Genomic DNA, 13,469 nt, shown 5'->3' with positions numbered 1-13,469 from the left:
TGTGAAAGAGATAGAACAAGCTCGCACAGCAAAACAACTCAAGTAGGTTTCCCTTCAGGATCTATGACCTCTCCAGGCATGAGTTTTTCGCTACATTTACACTACGAGGCATGAATCTCCTCCTGCAGTTCAAGGATCAAATCTAATCAGAAAGTGATTGGCTGACCCCCAAACAGCTGATGTGTGCTGCTGTCAATACTGATCAGAGTAGGCAGTGGTTTATGCAGAGACTGCCACCTCTTCAAAGTGCAGAGGATAGGAAACTAGGAGCATGCAGCTGCAGATAAGACATCTAGATAAGCCTCTTCTATCCCAGGTTGAGGGAACACTGCAGGAGAAGGCTCAGAAAGAGGAAGCATGGAGCAGAGCATTTTAACTGCAATCTGCAGAATACAGCCATAACTGCTGCACACACTAACCCAGAGAGGCTGTAGTGGCTAAATACGACATAAACAAAGTGATGCTAATTCACATTTTATCGCATCTGAGATCCTAGCCAGCCAAAAAACTGTTGGCAGTTGATAACTGCTGAGATGAAGAGTTATTTTTCTTTAAGGCTGTGCTACTGGTAGGTTGTGTAAACCCAAGTGGCAATCCTCATATCCATGCACATTTGGACTCAGGGTCATAGTGAAAAACGAGCATAAGGTTGAGAAGGAGTACTGTTGGGTAGCCTAAAAGAAATTAGAAGTGGAGCTACTGTTTGGTAGATTTGATTAAGTACAATGTGCACGTATGAAAATTTTTAAGCATAAAGGCAAAATAAAAGAGTAAAATCTCATGTAATAAGAAATATAATTTCACGTGTCTTTTCAGAGGAGAGTTATAGGAATTAGGAAGCAAAAGGAATTCAGAAAAGGATTAACCTGAATTAAGCAAGTGACAAATGGTTTTGGGAGGGAAATGGAGTGAGTAACAGGCTTGGAGCACCAGTGGGAATCATGCAGATGGAGAAGAGGTAAGAATGTTTCCGGAAAAGGAAGTGATGTGATGTGACTAAGACTTGAATAGTTGGAGATATGAGGCAGGATTCAGGTGACTCCAGGATACTGACATCTAGAGGGCAATGTAAAAGAGCAGCCCAAGTTGAGGATAGCCTCTGGAGGAGAAAGAGTGAACTATCTCCACGATATTGAACCTCACCTTAAGTCTGGTGAGGGGCTATTTCAGGACTTAGGTATTAGCATGGTATTTGCTTCTGCAGTTGCAAAACTTCACCTGGTTCGAAAGTAGAAAACAGGAGCAAGAGATAAAAGAAAACACAAGCAATCCCTTGAGTTTTATAAGCATCAAGGAGAATGGGTGTGTCAAAGAGAAAGTAGCCTGGAGGGCTAAGCAGCAGACCTTCAACAGGCTGGAGATAAGCAGGGGATGGCAGACAAGTTGGGGAGATCACAGGTATAGCTCTTGAGATTCTGCGCTAAGTAGAGTATCCATGAGGTAGCAAGTGCTGGGCTCACAAATACGTACATGAAGGTATTTAGTGTTGGTTGTAATTATTATGTGCTTGTGACATTCAAGTCACATGTCAAGATGACAAGCTGTTGTCAGAGTCTCAGTGATTGTCAAACAATATTGCAGAATCCTTATATTGACTTTTCAGAAGTCTCAGCATGTTTTCAGACATAAACTTATACACAAAACTTGGATGTAGGAAGGCATTACCATGAATATTTTATTCAATAAATATTTGTCCGTTGAATCTCTACAAACAACTAAGGCCCAAAACATTGAAGAATGTTTCTTGCCTAAGGTTTTAAAATGAGCATAGATTTGCAGTTTCAAGTTTTATACGCTATTGATTAGATCAATAGTGGTACTGTCTAGAACGCCTGTGATATTACAATTCTTAGAACTTTTGATGTTTTCATGACCATGGCTTCCTTGTTTTAGGCAAAATTCATTTTTCTTATATTAAATAATTTCAAAATACCTGCCTCAGATTTCAAGTTCTTGTTTTTCTAGTCAAATTGAATCTTAGTTCGTTCTCGAATGAGCACAGAATCCTGATCTTTTCCCCTTTTACCAATTTTTAATATGTTTTAAATAAAAATATAATTACATCCCTTTGCTACTTCCAGCCCTTCTCTTTTCTTTCTACCAGGTTCTCCCAAGTCCCCTACCTCTGATTCTTTCAATTTTCCCCTAACTGATAGCCTTTTTCCAATAGTATTACTATTATAAATGCACATATATGCAGCTATACTGATAAATACTGATGTATCTGCTTCTTGTTTGTGTGTATAGGGTGTCAGGGATGACCACTTTGTATTGGATAGCCATTTGTGGGATCCATTGTTGGGAGAGGCTAACTCTTCTTCATTCAGTTGACAATAGTTGCTCATCCAGGCATGTGACCCCATGAGATTTTTTTCCCCCTTTAGTGTTAGCATATCTGTTAGCATTGCTATTATTCAAATCTTGGTTATGCAGTCATTTCTATGAGAGATTGTTTCACAGTAGACTTTGTAAACACAAATGCAAAAATCCTCAATAAAATATGAGCAAACCGAATGAAGGCACTTATCAAGAAGATCATCCATCCTGATCAATTTGACGTTATCCCGGAAATGCATGGTTGGTTCAACATACACAATAAATCATATAAAATGACTTAAAATTAACTAGTCATCTCAATAGATTCATTTAAAGTCTTTGACAAAAATCCAACCTGCTTTCATGATAAAAGTCCTAGAGAGAGGATTGGAGGGAATATATCTCAACATAGTAGAGTCTGTATAATATAACCATAGTCAAAATTTTCCTGATTGCTTAAAGAACTTGAAGAAATCTCATAAAATCAAGAAGGAGATAGCTGTCCATAACCTCCATTACTTCTCAATATAGTTCTCAAAGCACTGGATGGAGCAGTGCAGTAAAAGAAGTAAATTAAGAAGATAAAATAAAAAAAGAAGTCAAATTTCCCCCATTTTCAGACATTTTGATATTATACATGAGATTAAAAAATTCTATTCACAAAGCTTCCAGAAACAATCAACAATTTTAGCAAATTGACAGGACACAAAATTAACATACAAAACCCAGTAGCCTTTCTACACGAACAATAAACACACCAACAAAAAGATCATAGGAACTTTCATTTATCAGATCACCAAAACTAATAAGCTATCTTGGAATAAAACTAACAAAGGAGATGAAAGATTTCTATAGTAAAAACTTCTAAGGAAATCTAAAGGAAGAGGTTGAGGAAGGTCTGGCTTCTCTCTATTTCTCTCTTCTTTTGCATTAATCTTCTCTCATATAATGCATCCTAACCAAACTCTTCCCTTCTTCCCCTCTGCCCAGTACTTCCTCTACCCCCTTTTCCCTTGATACACTGCGACTCCTTGCACTTTGGTAAGAAACAAGCTTCTATCCTGGATCTCTTTAAGTGCAGAAAGTTTATTTGATCATACTGCAACAAAATTAACCACTTTATTTCTTCCTTATTTTACTTTAATTTAACTTGCAAGGTTCTGGTATGTAGTCCATGATGGCCTCAAACTTGTTATCCTCATGTCTCAGCCTTTTGAATATTGGGATTGCTTGAGTGAGCCATGATGCCAAGATCCTGTTTTATGAAGGCAGGCAATATCACTAGGCTTTCTTATTTACAAAATAGGTAATGAATTCATAGTAGCAAAATATTTGAGGATGTGAGGATGTAGCTAGGGAATTAAACTCTCTATGTTCCAATCCTGGGTCTGCTATAAACAAATAATTTTGAATGAACACATAAACTTTTAAAACTTCTATTCTTTCATCTCTAAAACAAGAAATAACAATAGTTGAGTTTTGGTGGATGGATAAATATGGTAATCATCATAAACTTATAAAAATAAGAATTAGGATGGATCAATATGGGTTACATATTCTTGTCCTGTTGCATGGAGGTCGCTTGTTGGTTCCCGGCTGCTTAGTCCACAAAATAATCACCCAGAAACTATTAATTGAATCACTGCTTAGCCCATTAGCTCTAGCTTCTTATTGGCTAACTCTTACATATTAATTTAGCTCATCTCTATTAATGTGTGTATGGCCACGTGGCTATGGCCAAGTTCTGGTGTCTGTCTCCTGCAGGGCTATATGGTATCTCTCTGACTTTGCCCTCTTTTCCCCAGCATACAGCCTAGCTTTTCCTGTCTAGTTATGTTCTGCCCTTGGCATAGGCTCAAAGCAGTTCTTTATACATTAACCAATGAAAGCAACACATAGACAGAAAGACCTCCCACACCATTGTTCAAAGAAATAGTATATATTTTTCCAAATGCTTGTTGTTCCTTCTGGATCACCCTTTAGGTGCTGGACTTAGACTTGATTTCCCTTTCTGTGAACACATTGTACAGTAAGGTTATACCTGATACCATGATCACGGATCAATGATTGAAATGCAATTTTCTCTCAGTGTAAAGAGCTACTTTAAGTGGACCCATCTCTTTTGGCTCCACATGCCACCTTTGCCTACTAGAAAATGTTAACCAGTATCACTGTTCAACAAATATCTGTACTAAGTGATAATAACACAATAATCAAGAGTGACAATTTGGCAATTTAATTCCAAATAAAACAAATATCTTTAGCTATAGCTATTAAATCCTTACTTTCCATAAAAGGTTCAGAGAAATGCCTCTGAAAATGAAATAACAATAATTCATAATTTCAGATGTGTGACTTGTCATGGGTAATCAAACCTCAACATTGATTTATTATTTTTCTTGTAGCTTGACTCACAGTAAAGATTTCACCAATTTTTAATGCTGTCCTTCGACCAAAATTAGACATACACCGTATTTCAGTATTGACTTTTGTCAGTTAACATGCAGCCTTTAAACATATCTTTGATAATAGACTCTAGACAGCCAATGGGCAGATTTTACTTCCAACTGGGAGTCTTGTTAATCTTCAAAGCTCTACTAAAGGAGCAAACAACACATACACACAGTTCTTCATAGTGCAACCTGACCCCTCCATGGCCTGCTCCACATTTGGGAACCGGTAAACACTATCTTGTCATGTTCTGAGGGGTTAGTGGCTTAATATATGAATTGTGCTCATTGTACTGATGATAATAAGTAAATCATAATTACCAATACATTAATGCCTTAAATTACCATTTTACTACCCATGGTCAACTACTGAAAAGATATTCATACTTCTCTTGATTTTTTTGAAGGAAACTGTACTCACATAATGGGTACCCTTATTATTTTTTATTTTATTGAAAATGGATTTTTTTCTGCTTGCCATATATTCTGACTATGGCTTCCTCTCTTTCTACTCCTCCCAGATCCTTCCCACCTATCCTCTCGCGTGGATATATTTCCATTCTGTCTTTTATGAGAAAACAAATAGGCATCTAAGAAATAATAATACAATAACATAACTAAAAAATAAACAAATCGGATTATGACAAACAACAAAATTAAATAAAGAACCAAAGCAAAGCAACAAGAAATGGATATAGAGGCAGAGATCTATGTATTCACACACACACAGGAATGCTATAAAAAGTCCCCAAACAGAAACCATAATGAATATTCAAAGGACATGTGAGTTAAAAAAAACATTCCCCAGCTTAACATCATGAGACAAAGAGCCTACAAAGATGCTGTTGAATTAATTTTGTCTTGATAACTTACTGGGCTTGGGGCCTAAACTTAGAGTGGCTTGTTTCCCCAGTGAGATTCCCTCAGGGAAAAACGAATTTTTTTTTCAGTTGCAAGTGGCTATCAATTTGAGATATCCTCCTAGTTAGGGATGAGGGCATGTGTTTATTTCTCCTCTCAACTCTAGGACTCCATTTAGTTCAGATTTGTGTAGTCCCTGTGCGTGCTGCCTTGGTCACTGTGAACCCATGTGTGTACTAGTTCTGTGCTATCTAGAAGGCCCCGATTCCTTGGTGCTGTCTGTCACCTCTGGCTCATACATTATTTCCACTTCATCCAGAGAGTTACCTCCCTGAACCCTGATGGGAGGGATTTGATAAAGATATCTTTTTGGGGGGTTGAGTATTCCACACTCTCTCACTCTGCACATTGTCTGGCTGTGGGTCTCTTGTTTATTTCCATGTGCTAAGGAGGAGCCTTCTCTGATGATGGCTGAGCAGGAATCAGATCAATGACTATTACAGAATGTCGTTAGGAGTAATTTTCTTGCTATGTATTTCTTCCCTTAGCAGAAGAGTGGTATTTGGGTTTCCCTTAGCGCTCCAGTTATCTAGTGCCAGTTTGCTGACCACCCAAGCAGTGTCAGCTATGGGTTTTAGCTCATGGAATTAGCTTTAACTCAAAACAAATATAGGTTGGTTACTTCCACAAGCTTTGAGCCACACTATTGTACCACAATATCACAAATATAGGTCTCTCTTGTGGATGGGTCTGTACCTGAGTTGACATTTATCTTTCTACTCTGGTAGCATGGAGAGAGCCTTAATATGTCAAGAATACATGCCTATAGGGGTGAAGTGCATTATACTCTGATAATTGTTCTTACTAACCACTCATTGCTGTTAATCTCTTTCTAGAACTAATTTATAGACTGAACTTCATCACTGGTATTTATGTATAGGATAGACATAGCCATAGTTTATTATCTCATGGTTTTGTGATTCTTGCGGATCTTAGAACATACTCCTGGTGGGTAAGTACTTTATTCCACAGTCATGGTGATAGAAATGTGTGCACACTAAGTTTATTCACATCTTTCTGTCTGATTGAGAAAGATCACTCCACATCCATAATAAGAGATCTACTCAAAATGCCCCTTCCACTCTTCAGCTAATTCAAGAGAGAGACATTTCTTTACTCTGAATGATGCATACTTCACCTCACAGGAAGGTGGTGACTTACAGGTGCCGTCTATGTCTTACAAAATTCAGTTTTTTTAACTCTAGTTTCTTAGGTGTAAGGTATATACAAACAAAAGAAAGAATTGTTTATGTCCTGGAGGTGAGTCCTTGTTTGCTACTATTCAGCATAGGTGTATATATGCGGCTGAAATTACAGTCTAATGATAGGAAATTGCAAAGTGATGAGATATTCTGTATCATCTTATTTTTTTTTTTTAGAAATAGAAAATTGAGACACTTTAATCGCAGATGCTGTGCTATGAATACTTCACATTTACCGGAATTGTTATTTTCTATTTTTCTCTCTTTTTATTTATTTTTGCATCTAAGTGACCAACAGGAAGGAACAGTGTAAGACTTATACCTAAAACAACCCTATGTGATTAGCATTTATTCTAGTTGAAGGATCTAATGATCCACATGGCATTTACCTGTATAACTGAATAGTTAGCACCCTTCTTGTTCACTCCGAACCCATTCAAGATCAACTCTCCTGGCTGTCTTTAAGCCAAGGGTTATCTGCATCTTGGGATATTGAACCTCAATCTTGACACCTGTATTTTCCATAACAGTGACAGCTGCAGCCCCATTCTCCTGTAGTGCAAAGCCACCAGTGGTCTCCGACAAGATCCTTCCCCTTCTGTCTCCAACTTGAGGTGAATTTTGAAAGAGGGGAGGGAGCTTGGCACTAGGGTTGAGAGTCAAGTTGTAAAGGTCCATTTCTGGCTGTGAGTCCATACAATATTTAGGGAGTTTTCATCCTCGGATATCTAAGGACTCAGGGCAAGGGTGGCCTAAGTACTATGATGGATTCTTTGGCAGTATCCTAGAGCATCCAAACAGTGCTGCAAATCAGTCTAGAAAAAACACTGTGTAGTTATTTTCTAATCATTCAGAAATCATGCTATGTCCTGGGGAGGTTATAAAATACATAGAAATCCATTCAGTCTCCAAGGGAATAGAGGTCTAGGAGAGAATAATGACAAGAACTTGAAATTTTGTTTGGAACCCTGACATCATGAATTTGGACAATATCTGGATGATTTCACTTTGGGAGGCCATAGCATCATGGATACATAAATAAAGAAGACCAAATCTTACCACACAGAGCATCTATCATTGTAAACTTCTTATGCTAGTCCTCAGAATTTATCAAAATGTAGTAGGTGAATTTATATAATGAAAAACCTATAATACTTATTTTAGGTTAAATAGAGAACATCAAACTATATATACTACATAATTTTATTATCACTTGATAGGATCACACATGTATAGAATTACTTTAGTTTTAGATATAAAAAGGAATCAATGCAATAGAATATACAGTACAAACAACATTAATATAGAATGCTAAATTCATAAAATAATAAGTAAGCCATTTGAGAAAGCACTGCATCCAGTAGAATGCACAATTTTATTCCTTGCCAGAGGAAAGCCTCTAAAGTTGATTCCTCTTTGTATCACCCTGCAAAGTGAAAAATGCTTATAGAAAGTCTTGCATGTTTAATAGGGACTTTCCATGTGCATTATTTTAAGACTTTGCACAGTAATGAGCTTCGATAACTTCAGCTTTGACTTTAAAAATCACTAGCATTTAAACTGCAGCCCCATGACTAAAGGCTGGACTACTTCATACATTATATTCATGTCTTAGTCCCAGATAAATACCCTGTCATCTCAAGAATATTTGCATAAATATTGAATGCATAATGAGCACTTAAATCCACAAAAGCGGTATTTTGTGAGAAACCTACGTGTGACATAATGTTACCTGAGTGGAAAAGATCAAAATGTTCTCTTGACAGAATCTGCAACATTTCTCAATATGCTAGGTGTTCATTTCCTTTGCTATCAACAGCTTTGGGAGCAGTTGTTAAAAAAACATTTAATCTCTTTTAAACTGCAGCTCCTCAAGGCTGATGTGATCACTAAACCAAAGATTTTCTAATTTACAGATTTAGTTAGCAGATGCAGTTAACACTCTGCTTACAACATTAACAGGCACAGATACCTAATTTTAATTTCTTCCTTAAAAGATTATAGGAGGATGCTTCTGGCAAGAATAATTTTCATATTAACACAACGGCAATTCAAAATGAGAAACTTTAACTTAGATGTGCTAAAACTCCAAGGAAAACACACTATGAGGAGAATATGGCTTACTAGCCTTTAGGCTAGATAACATAATTTCCTCATTCTTCAAATAGGTTGAGAACTACCTAAATATGTAAACAACAAAAACAAAATTTACTTGCATTTTATGAATATATATATTAAGTTATGTTTCTTGTTTTAAATTGTGTGTATATTTGTGTGTATGTGTTTTGTGTGTATTTTTAAATGCTGGAACTGAAGTTATAGGCAGTTGCGAGTTCCCTGCCATGCGATAAGGGAACCAAATTGGGTCCTTTGCTAGAGTAGTATGCACCCCTAACTGCTGAGCGTTCTCTTAAGCTTTCGGATATTTTTGTTCTTGATTATTTTCTTTAAAAAGTATTAATGGCAAGCTGTTTTTAGGTAAAATAAAATCTGTACCATTTCTCTACCATTGAAATGGATTTAGTCAAATCACAGCTAGATTGTGTAAATGATGATCATAAAATTTGGGATAGCATGGGAGGAGAAGTAGATATTTCTATAAATAAAAAAATTACAACATCAAGTTTGACTCTTCAGTTCCTGCATTATGATTCCATTTTGTGTCACATTTCTTTTTTTAGACTAAAACGGTGCCTTGGTCATTCCAAATGCTAGTAAATTTTTGTTCACTGAAGAGCAGTTGCTTCTGTGTAAAGGGATCAGTACTGTTTGGGCTTGCCACATCATTGTACAATTATTATATTGTGAATTATTATCTCGGCATCATTCAGTGTTGATCCATGGAAGATGCTTGGATCACCTCTTTAAGACTTATCCCTTAATGAGAAAAATTCCAAGATGGTGGACTCATTTTATTTATCTCCTTCCTAAATAACAATCCTGGAACTTTTTATGTCTGATAGATTCACCCCTTAGGTCTTCAATTATATATCTATCCTGTTTTTACATTTGAGTTTTGACCTGAACTTCTTCTCTGAACTTTTGTGTCAGATCTAATGCATGTATCATTTCCATCTAGATGTTCAAATGACACCTCAATCTTCTAATTTCTAAAACTAAACTCTTAATGTCCACTCATTCATTTCAATATAGCTCCATTATTCTGGTTGTCCAAAACTTAGCATCTGGAATCATTCCTGAAATCTTGTCCTCCTATGCATACCACTGCCCATTGTATGGTATGCCCATTGTATTCCAAAGGTTCCTAACAATTAAGTGGTGATAATTACCCCCATCCAGCAGGCCCAGCATGGACTATGGCAACATTCTTCCATGTGCCTTGCAGTTTTATGTGCATCTCTAACATTCTATCATTTGCTTCTTTCCCAGGCCATGTTAATCTTTTCTGTATCGTTCCAATTTTAGTAGATATGCTGCAGAATCGAGCACTCTCTCTGTCAGTCAACATGCAGGAGATTCATTTAAAATATATCATTAGTTCATTTCCAGCTGACTCACAGGAGAAGCAAGAGTCGCTTACAAGCCCTGTGCCGTTTTTTTTGTTCACTCTCTAATTCTCACTTCAATCTGCTCTTGTTCATCTTAGTACAACAACCAATCTCTTTACCTCTTTTTGCACATGCATGAAGCGACATTTTACTGCCTTAGGCAATTCAATTTCTTCTTCTTTTTTTTTTTAATGAAATCTTTCACTGGCTTGTACTTCTACACAAAATTTCTTTAGGCCATTCTGGAGATGGCACCTTAGCCAAGAGTTCTTCCACGAGACCTGTATCACTTTCATACATATCCTGCAGCATTCGCCAGATCTATCATTCCTTTTTGTTTCTATCCCTAGGAAGAATGCAAGGCCCTGGATTCCTTGCAAGTGCTTTTTTCACTGTGTCTCCATTTTCACATAGGAACAGTGCCTGACACAAAGTAGGAACATAATAAAAATTTATTGAATTAATTCAGAAAAGCTGCAGGAAGTGTTGGCATGGAGAACATGGTAAATATGTATTTAATGATGAAAGCCTCCTGGGCGAATATACACATAAATGAGAACACTCATGTGGCGGCTGTACTAGCTCAACTTAAGGAGTCCGTTCCTTGTGCAGCTGGTAGAATCCCTGGGAACATTAGGGAAAGAATGTTTTCCCCTAGGGATAGAGCTAGCTCTGCTTTCATTAAAATTTTATTTATGACTGAAATGTGCCAAGGGAAATAACATTCTTGGTCCATTCAATTACAAATTGAATATCCCCTCAAATTTTGATGTAGATGGTGAAGCCATCATTAGAGTATTAGTTTCCTTCAAGCCTTTCTACAGTATTTATATTCTCACTGGCTACATCCAGAATCTAAAACCCAAATTCTCTGTAATGTTTCTTGAGTGGATGAATGGCTTAGTGACTATGTAAATAAATGATAGCAAGCATCCTACAATGAGATTTCACTGGAGATTTCTTATAAGGACATTTACAGTTGTTTTGACAGCTTCATAATCAGTTTGCTTCTGTATATGGTAATGTGTATATTAGTGCATGTGCTTCTGTATATGGTAATGTGTATATTAGTGCATATGCTTCTGTATATGGTAATGTGTATATTAGTGCCTATGCTTCTGTATATGGTAATGTGTATATTAGTGCATATGCTTCTGTATATGGTAATGTGTATATTAGTGCCTATGCTTCTGTATATGGTAATGCGTATAGTAATGCATATGCTTCTGTATATGGTAATGTGTATATTAGTGCCTATGCTTTTGCATATGGTAATGCGTATAGTAATGCATATGCTTCTGTATATGGTAATGTGTATATTAGTGCCTATGCTTCTGTATATGGTAATGCGTATAGTAATGCATATGCTTCTGTATATGGTAATGTGTATATTAGTGCATGTGCTTCTGTATATGGTAATGCGTATATTAGTGCCTATGCTTCTGTATCTGGTAATGCGTATAGTAATGCATATGCTTCTGTATATGGTAATGTGTATATTAGTGCATATGCTTCTGTATATGGTAATGTGTATATTAGTGCATATGCTTCTGTATATGGTAATGCGTATAGTAATGCATATGCTTCTGTATATGGTAATGTATATATTAGTGTATATGTTTCTGTATATGGTAATGTGTATATTTGTGCATATGCTTCTGTATATGGTAATGTGTATACTAGTGCATATGCTTCTGTATATGGTAATGTGTATAGTAATGTATACGGTAGTGTAAAAATTCCCGTGCTCTGAGGGCTTTGGGATACCTTTACTGATTCTCAGATTGCACAATGCTCATACTATTTTGTCCACTAAGTATTCGGTACTCTCTAGAACACTGGTACTTCTGGAGAAATTGTTTGACCTTTGCACATTTAGTTTTCTGTTCACTGCCCTCAACTCATAACAGACTGAAAGTCTCTGTCTAAATTATTCTAAGTTTTGACTTATTTTGAATAATGTGTAAATTGATTGAATTTTGTTTTTATTTTTCCAGGTGTGTAAATTTATTGGAATTGGTGTTTCTTGGGTTAAAAATGCTGCTCTACTTTCTCAAAGACATTAATTCATAGAATAAGCTTTGACATTTTTATATGAAATGGTGTTGTCTTACTAATGTGCTTCTCTTTATTTACTTAGCTTACTTATTTCTAGGTGAACTAATGTCTTACTCTTGAATTATGTGAGCAAAATTGATGGCAACAGAAAGAATTTTACTTTTGTGAATATATTATTTTCTCATCAACCTACAATAAATTAATAGTTTTAATATTATATAGTGCACTTGCCTTTATATATATTTTATAATTATATAATTTAGATATAAATTGTACATTACAAATGTGATAAATAGTTCTTTCACGAAAACCTTGGTTAAATTATTTGAGTCTTTGACATACTCTTCCAATTTGAAATTGGAATATGGACTAAACAATTCACTTTAATTCAATAGAATTGGTAGTTAGGTAGCTTAGAAATCTGACTGTGGGAAGGATATTGGCAAAAAATATGTCAATACAAACTGCTGATTCCATTTACTCTTAATTGTGTGTATATGATTTCAGGACTGAGGACTTGATATTGGATAACCAGTTAGGTGGTTCATCCCAGGGGAAGACTATTTCTCCCACTCTCAATATTTCTTCGTTGCCTGTAGTTATTTTTGGGTTCTGTCTTTCTGTTCTTTATTTCCATGACAAGGACAAATGACAACATTTAAGGGTTTGTGGAAATGGTGAATTCAGTCTCAGGTATCACCGAGGATGCTATGGTACAAAGTGCTTACTTGAAGTCATATTGCAATATAATAGCTTTTTGGTGCTTGATGAAAATGCCATGTCTACGAATGGGAGTGTGTTAGTCAACTGTAGATAAAATATCTGGTGAATTTAAAGCGACTGAGATTGTATAGAACCTAACACAACACCAGGGAAGAGCAGAGAGATCATGTGAAAATAGGTGTGAGCTATTCAAGGATTTTTCTTTATAGTGATCTCTTTCATTAGTACAATATATATTTCAAAGCATATTTGTGTCAGCCTCACTTGAACTTCCAAACAGCATTAAGATA

General features: G+C 36.2%; 1 protein-coding gene and 1 non-coding gene across 2 annotated transcripts in view; both read right to left on the bottom strand.

Moving 5' to 3' along the window:
* Kcnd2 (potassium voltage-gated channel subfamily D member 2) overlaps window positions 1-13,469 on the bottom strand; it is a 488,141-nt gene that overhangs the window by 104,634 nt on the left and 370,038 nt on the right. The window lies entirely within an intron of this gene.
* Window positions 10,233-10,339, bottom strand: LOC148117842 (U6 spliceosomal RNA). Its single transcript, XR_015736711.1, has one exon. It is a non-coding gene; the product is annotated as a U6 spliceosomal RNA (small nuclear RNA).

This window comes from Myodes glareolus, chromosome 25, assembly GCF_982192425.1.
Source record: "Myodes glareolus chromosome 25, mMyoGla1.1, whole genome shotgun sequence".
NCBI classification, from domain to species: domain Eukaryota; kingdom Metazoa; phylum Chordata; class Mammalia; order Rodentia; family Cricetidae; genus Myodes; species Myodes glareolus.
The sequence above is the reverse complement of the archived record's forward strand: the minus strand, read 5'-3'. Positions and strand labels throughout refer to the sequence as shown.